Consider the following 6,919-nt stretch of genomic DNA (forward strand, 5'->3'; position numbering starts at 1 on the left):
GACAGCATGAGAACAGCAAAAGACAGAGAGAGGGGAAAGGTGAGCGAAAGAAGATGGAGAAGAATACAATGAAGTGGCTTAACAGGCTGATTCTTCCCAAATCCATCCATGCACTCATACTGCGAGCCGAGAGAGGGAAGGAGTCAACTCTTTGCCTTCTGTTTGCTCAGCAACCTAACCCAGTGGGGAGGCACCGGCAGGAGAAAGGGGGCAAGCGTGTGGGCTGGGTGGGACGTGATGGAAGGCTGGTGTAGGGATACAGATGGAGTCAGCAGAGGTCACACTGTTGATTTAATTTTTTTTTCTAAGCTCTGCTTCTTTAAGCGTCCACTGTATTACAACACAACCCTCCCTCCACATACACAAATCTAATCTGCACAAGTTGATATATACACACAGACACACACACACAGTATACCAATCTTTGAGGCCCCCAGAGAAAGCTATCCTGGGGTGTCCCCTCATAACACAAACTCTCTGTCCCCTATCACTCGCTTATTTTGCTCCTCAATCGTGTTTTGTCAGCGTCAGCAACAAAACGGACGGTCAAGAAATAAGATAGGGAGGGGGAAAAAAGGTGGTGGGGGGAAAACTTATCGATTAGCCTTCAGAGCTCCACGTGGGCCACTTTCATCGATTAGGAATGAGAGAGCAGCAAAGCACCAGCCATGTTCACTCTCTTTCCCCCCTCTCTTTCCGTCTCTCCAGGGTCCTTTGTCCTGGAGAGAGCGATATAATGGCCCTTTGAGAGGGGAGTGAAGGAGGGAGGCAGGAGAGAGGCAAGGAACAAGATGGAGAAGGAGGGGGAAGGATGAAGCCGAGGTGGAGCTGGTGGGGTGACGGCGGTGGCGTCTAGAGATGGARCGGGGGAGTTCAGGCCTTGCGGCGCGGTGGGGGGAGTGTACAGAGGGATGGGGGGTGGGGGTGGGGGAAGGTAAAGAAAGACACCAAGGCGAGAAGAGAAAGTCTCAATGACAAAAGGTCGGGGCAGCTGGGCTTAGGGCGACAGGGACCAAAGGGAGCAGCGGGATAATCTGCTAAAGCCCAGAAAGGAGAGATTCAGCATGCGCACCACCCTCGTAGGGCCTATGAGCAAATTTGCACATAAATAAGGAGCCAACTTTGCTTTGAACGGGAGGTCGAGGGAGAAAGCATCAGAGAAAGGAAGAGAGAGTCAGAGATACAGAGTGAAGAGTTGAAGCCACAGCTGCCTGCCGGCTGGTCGGACCTAGACAAAGTTCAACATTTAATGCTCCRCAAGGGAAGATTTTTTTTTCTCTGTGCCTCATGTTTGAAAAAAGTAAGCAAAGATATTTATCATTTATTCCCCCCTACCCACTCCACGTTGGTTTTTCATACTCTTTTTAGCTGCTGGCCCCAAGCTTTCGAAGTTTACCCCTCAAAGACTCCTCTGTCTTCTGTGTCACTTTCCCTGGACTCAGGGGACAAGAGGGTGTGTTTTTTGAGGACTGCAGGCTTTGTTGTGATGGTAATTCATTTATATGATGCCAAGCTATTGACTATAACCGTACTGTTGTGGCTGACATACAGTAATTCAATCTAACACATCAAATATAAATGAATCTGTGAAGAATAAGTGTGATTATTTCAAATCAAGCATACATAAAAATAATCTGTAACTATAGGCCCTGTCACACTATAATGTTTTATACGATGTATATGGATTTATGAAAAAGTTTGTCCAACACTAAAAAAGGCTAACCTGAAAATAAAATAAATAAAAACTACCAGAAGCCTTTTTTTTACCTATACATCCTATAACGCTAACAGTTAGATCAAATATAGCCGATATGAGTAAAATAGTCATAACAAAATGTTCACGTCAGCCCAAGTTATAGTGTGACAGGATGTTTAGCTGCTGATTTGACTTTTTATCATCTTCCATTTATAAATATCTTTTTTTCATGACTCACCACTAATTTAATGGATAAAGGACCCTTATACAGCACCTGCAAAGTACCACAAAAATGATTGTTTCATTTTTTTACCCATTAAAATATCCTATACATGTCAATTATTATTTACTATAAAATCATTGAATGCACACTTTACATACCCAAAAATCAATGCACAAACTTGACCCTTATAAATAACAGTGCACAGACACTTCCGTCTTAATTGCAAGTCTGAAATTTTCTCCTGAAACAGCCTGTGTGTGTCACTTGAGAAAAGGTCAAGAAAGCAGCTTATTTTGCATTAAAGCAACTGCTCTATTATATTATATCTTTAAAGACATGATTTTACATAGAGTATAGCGTATCAAATTTGACCAAATAAATGATAATATATTCATCCTTTCAATCAGAAATGTTGTTCTTGAGAAGGCAGTTCTGGGAGTTCTTGCAGAGAAGAGCGATTCAGGAAGGAGTTGACTTAGTGCAGGTACTTATTGATCAGCCTTGGAAGTTATGAACTAGCTGTCATTTCCCTTTCATGAACAGCTCAATAGGTATTGACTGCAGATGAAAAGCTTGTGCAAGTACGGCTAGCCTTAAGGACAGGACAAAAAAAAGAGGAGACGACGAAAACTCAATGAGGACAGCATATGGGCCCTTGACATGCACAGTCATCACTGCACACAGATGGACACACAAAAAGACTGAGCTCAGACAATGAAGTCTCACACACGCGCTGTGCCGYATTATTTTATAGAAAGCTAAGACAGATGCATACATTAAAACAAACGCTTAAATCCTTCTAAACACACAACTACTGCCAGTTGAGCTGTGTTTACAGGTGAGGCTGGAGGTGCAATGAGATCACAGCAAGGACACATATGGAGAGGGACAAGAAAGGAGGATAAAGACGGAATGAAAAAAAAAAGAGCCGGAGGAGAGGGGAGCTTGGTGGACAGAGGAGTGTAGATTAGCAGCATTGTGGGTGTATGAGGATTTGCGGTGGTGGCGTGTGGCCATGCTACTGAGCAAACCTTGAGTTGTTGTGTGGACACTGACAGTCGTGTTGCCTACTGAGCACCATCCAGATCACAGACACCCTACAAGGCGCCGACGATAGGGAGGGCTCCGGGCCTCCCTAATCCTGGCTCATCCKTGTTCCATGTTCTGCAGCTCCCGACCATGCTTAGCAGAATTTCACGCCACAAATCTAAAACCAGCGTGCTACACTAAAASGATAAGGCCGGGTGGCAATAGGATGAGCAATCTTTTGTTGCTAACACCTCTTGGTCTCATTCAGGGTTGGTTAACAAATTTTTCTTGACTTTTGTTTTTCGTATTCGTGCCACTTTTCTTTGATCTCACTTTGATATATATCTTTTGTCAGCATACAGTSTTTTATTTTTGTTATTCTTTAAATAACCTGTTTTCTATGCAGTTCTTTTGATCAAAGCTTTAGGTTCACAGTATGGGTAAAAAAAGGGGGGGGGGGACAAATCAAAAAAGAAAAAGAAATAAAGAATAGAAGGTTGCTGGTAACCTATACTAGCAATTTACTTTGCTTAACTGTAGCGCCCACTGAAAAGGAACCAAGATTTGAACTGCTGCCATCTGATGCCATCCCTCTGTGTGAGATGCAGGCATTTTGCTGCAGGCGCAAAGGGAGCAAATCCACACCAGAACTAAGTCTTACTAAAGAATGGGAAAGCAGGAAGACAACAACTAAGCATGTTAGCTTCAGCTCCATACGAATGTGTATGTGTGTTGGCAGATGAATGAAAGATGAGTGGCCTTTTGCAAAAACCCAGACAATTACAACAGAGCAGCAGTGTTGTGCGTCTCACAAATAACGCCTTCCCAAGAATCACAAGTGATGGGAAGCAAATGTGAAAGCTGCCATTGGTTTGTTTGTTCTGTGCAAAAGAATGCTGGTATTTACTGCGTCTTATATCAAAACCCAAACACATTAGGGGCTATTCAACACATAGAGGGTTGAATCTTTCAACCCATTCATTCTGAACATTTTCATCATTCTGGTTGTCTTTAAGGCAAATTATCTTCTTTTAGATTGGTTTTGATTCTACACAGTTGAAGACTCTGCATGATGAAATACTTCACTACAGATGGAACCCTATAAAGTATGTGCCATTGGTTTAAAATTCTGTTTTGTGCACCAAGCAAATGTTTACTTTATTTGTTGTTTGTCGGCCTTAAATTACCTCCCTGTAGCCTACTCACACATCCTAATTACAAGACAGATAGGTCTCCACGAACAGGATCACAGGGCTGACTCTGTGCTTGGGCATACAGCCGTCTGCTGAGCAGTTTACCTCTGCTTTGATAGCAACAGCATCAACAGCAGGACCTAATGGGGTGCATGACCAGTAGATCTAAGCACAGGTCTTCCATATGCATCTCCCCACTGCCTCGCAAATCTCCCACCGTATTACCACGAGCCTTGGCGAGAGGGGTAAGCTACGTAATACTAGAGATGTTCAGTCACGTAACATCCCAGTAAATAGGTTTTTTTTTTTTCAAAATTGTCTATGAGCATGTTTGTGTGTTTGTGCGTTCTTGGTGTATGTTTGACTACCTTTTTTCAGGCTTGTGATTTTGCAGAATCAGCGAAGAAGCTTTAATAGAATGTGTGCATGTGTTTGCATGTCTTGTGAGTAAATGCGAGTTCTGAACAGGTGTGTGTGCCTACGAAATGTCATTATGCATGTTTGTAACAGTCTTTGTGCATGTAYACGGTGAGATGTTTACTGCTTTTTCACCTGCAAGAATGCATGACAGCATCCAGCCCCACGGGGGTAAAATGGCAAATGGATAGAGGAGACAGCGCCAGCGTTATATAGCGGCTAACTGGGGGGCTGTTTAGTTTTATGTTAATTGAAGGACTTACACAGAACTCTATTGACAGTTAACATGCCCTTCAAGGTGTTCTTTGTGGTTCAGCACTTCTGTCAAGACACAAGCAGTCATTTTGCTTCACCTTTATTTATATGCTTGAGTACTCAGAACATTATGGAACGCTGTGGGGCCCAGTAATAGATGTGGGAGAGGGGCAGGTGTGTGTATGGGAGGTCAGATACCTTGCAGATGATCCGACCAGGTGTATGGGTCATTTGTGACTTATCCATTAGGGAAAGATGTCCACAAGTGAGTAACTAGAAGTAAAGGAGGAATAGAAAAAAGTGAATCACTTTGTATATTTGTTATGTTTTACAAGATATTATATAAACCCAACAAAGCAAAAAAGGAAAGTAAGGTTCTGCATAATTTTTTTTTTTGTGTGAGTTCATGTCTTCACTTGGCAATATCTTCGTTTTGACCTTTGTAACACAAACCCTAATGCAGATAATGCAAACTCAATTTCCCATGTCCTTATCTTTAAGTCTGTAGAAGAAGCATTTTTCATTTGAATTCATGAACACACTCAAAGTGTTTTGATAAGTGGGTGTGAGTGTCAGTGCCATTTCATGTCTAATTGGTAAGGCATGTGTCTCAAGACAAGACTGGACAGGGCTTCCCTATTTAAGATCAGAGGGCTCAAAAAGCAGACCCGTCTTCCATCACAACACCAAGGTCACCTGTCACTTAACACCCCTCGACCACTGTGCATGTTTGATTTGGTTGACACATTAACAGACAACTGTGACATTTAGTTCTGGGTGTTAAGAGGGCTGTGCCCTTTAAACTCCATCTTCACATGCAACAACCCTGCAATTGTACCAGGGCAGCAACAGGCCTTGTTTTACAAGAATAACGGCAAATTAGGAAGTGATTAAAAACACATCTGAATCAATTAGTATTTAATATAAGGTGAAGTTAAATCATACTGCAGGATCATTTGTTGCTCTACCCCCATTCTACACCTATTAATCAAATGCATGTATAGCTCTTTACGCAACAACCAAATTAGCACAAGCACTTCCTTGCTCGATGAAAAGCCAACAAACGTCATATTTTGTCAATAGAACAAGGTTTTTTTTGCTTAAATTCTAGTAAAAGGATAGTGATTTAGTACAACTGGACTGAATGAAGTTCCAATGCTAATATTAGCTAGGCTGGGAAATGTCAAGCAAGTGAGGGGTGCWATGCAGCTGCAGCTAATCATTCGGGTTAATTGAGGTTTCCACAATGCTAGGTCTTGTAGATTTTCCATCTATATCTCAAATGACTGCTCCTCTATAAAGTGTTAAAATACCCCACATACCCACTCTTATTATGTAATCCTTGATTATCATAGTCTGACCCACAATTATTGCAAGTGATACTGTCAGATATCAGATGAGCAAGGTTCAAATGGGAAATGGAAAGTGTAACATATTGATGAGTAACAACCATAGACTTAAATATCACTAGACTGAGTCCCACCCATACCGTACACTGGTATCATCTGTGACAGCATGGAGGAGCAAAAATGGCGTCTAAAATGGCAACAGCTCACAGCCTCCATAGAAACTAATAGATAAATGGCAAGCAGAACCGGATCTGTTTCATAGATTACCGGTCATGTTTTTACAATAAATTAATATTTATGTTAATTTCATTCAAGACCTGAAGTCAGCCTGTAACTTACATTTTAGCTAGTTGAAAAATGATGACTTCAGCTAGTAAAAAAGTATGTTTATTATTTCTTCTTATGTCATAAAAAATAATAATATTTATATTTACCAGTCAACAGTTAGAAAATGTTCTCTGGTTATAGGATGAAACTTGTCTCTATGAGCTAACCATCTTCTCAACAAGCCAGGTTTGTCTAACAGAAACCTAAAAATACTTACATTTATAATATTATTTTACACTCTGTAGGTCTAAATATTAATCAGAGGACAAATCAGCTGTAATATTTAATAGTTTGTGTTAAATTGTAACATGATTCAACAGAGCTAAACTCTGTATATATGCTCCAAAAGCTAATATCTGCTAACCAGTTCAATAAATAACAGTGATCATATCAACTTTAAAAATTATTTAAATTTTAAACTGTTACATTA

The 6,919-nt window shown here is 41.1% G+C and overlaps 1 long non-coding RNA gene across 1 annotated transcript in view; it reads left to right on the top strand.

Annotated features, from left to right (window-relative positions):
* The first annotated feature begins 1,020 nt into the window (after positions 1-1,020).
* The window catches only part of LOC106523048 (uncharacterized), a 15,588-nt gene continuing 9,689 nt past the window's right edge, over positions 1,021-6,919 (top strand). Inside the window, exon 1 of the long non-coding RNA XR_001310851.1 lies at positions 1,021-1,300. This is a non-coding gene — a long non-coding RNA (uncharacterized LOC106523048). The remainder of the gene's footprint in view (positions 1,301-6,919) is intronic.

The sequence above is a fragment of the Austrofundulus limnaeus genome, unplaced genomic scaffold (genome assembly GCF_001266775.1).
Source record: "Austrofundulus limnaeus strain Quisiro unplaced genomic scaffold, Austrofundulus_limnaeus-1.0 Scaffold143, whole genome shotgun sequence".
In the NCBI taxonomy this organism is placed as follows: domain Eukaryota; kingdom Metazoa; phylum Chordata; class Actinopteri; order Cyprinodontiformes; family Rivulidae; genus Austrofundulus; species Austrofundulus limnaeus.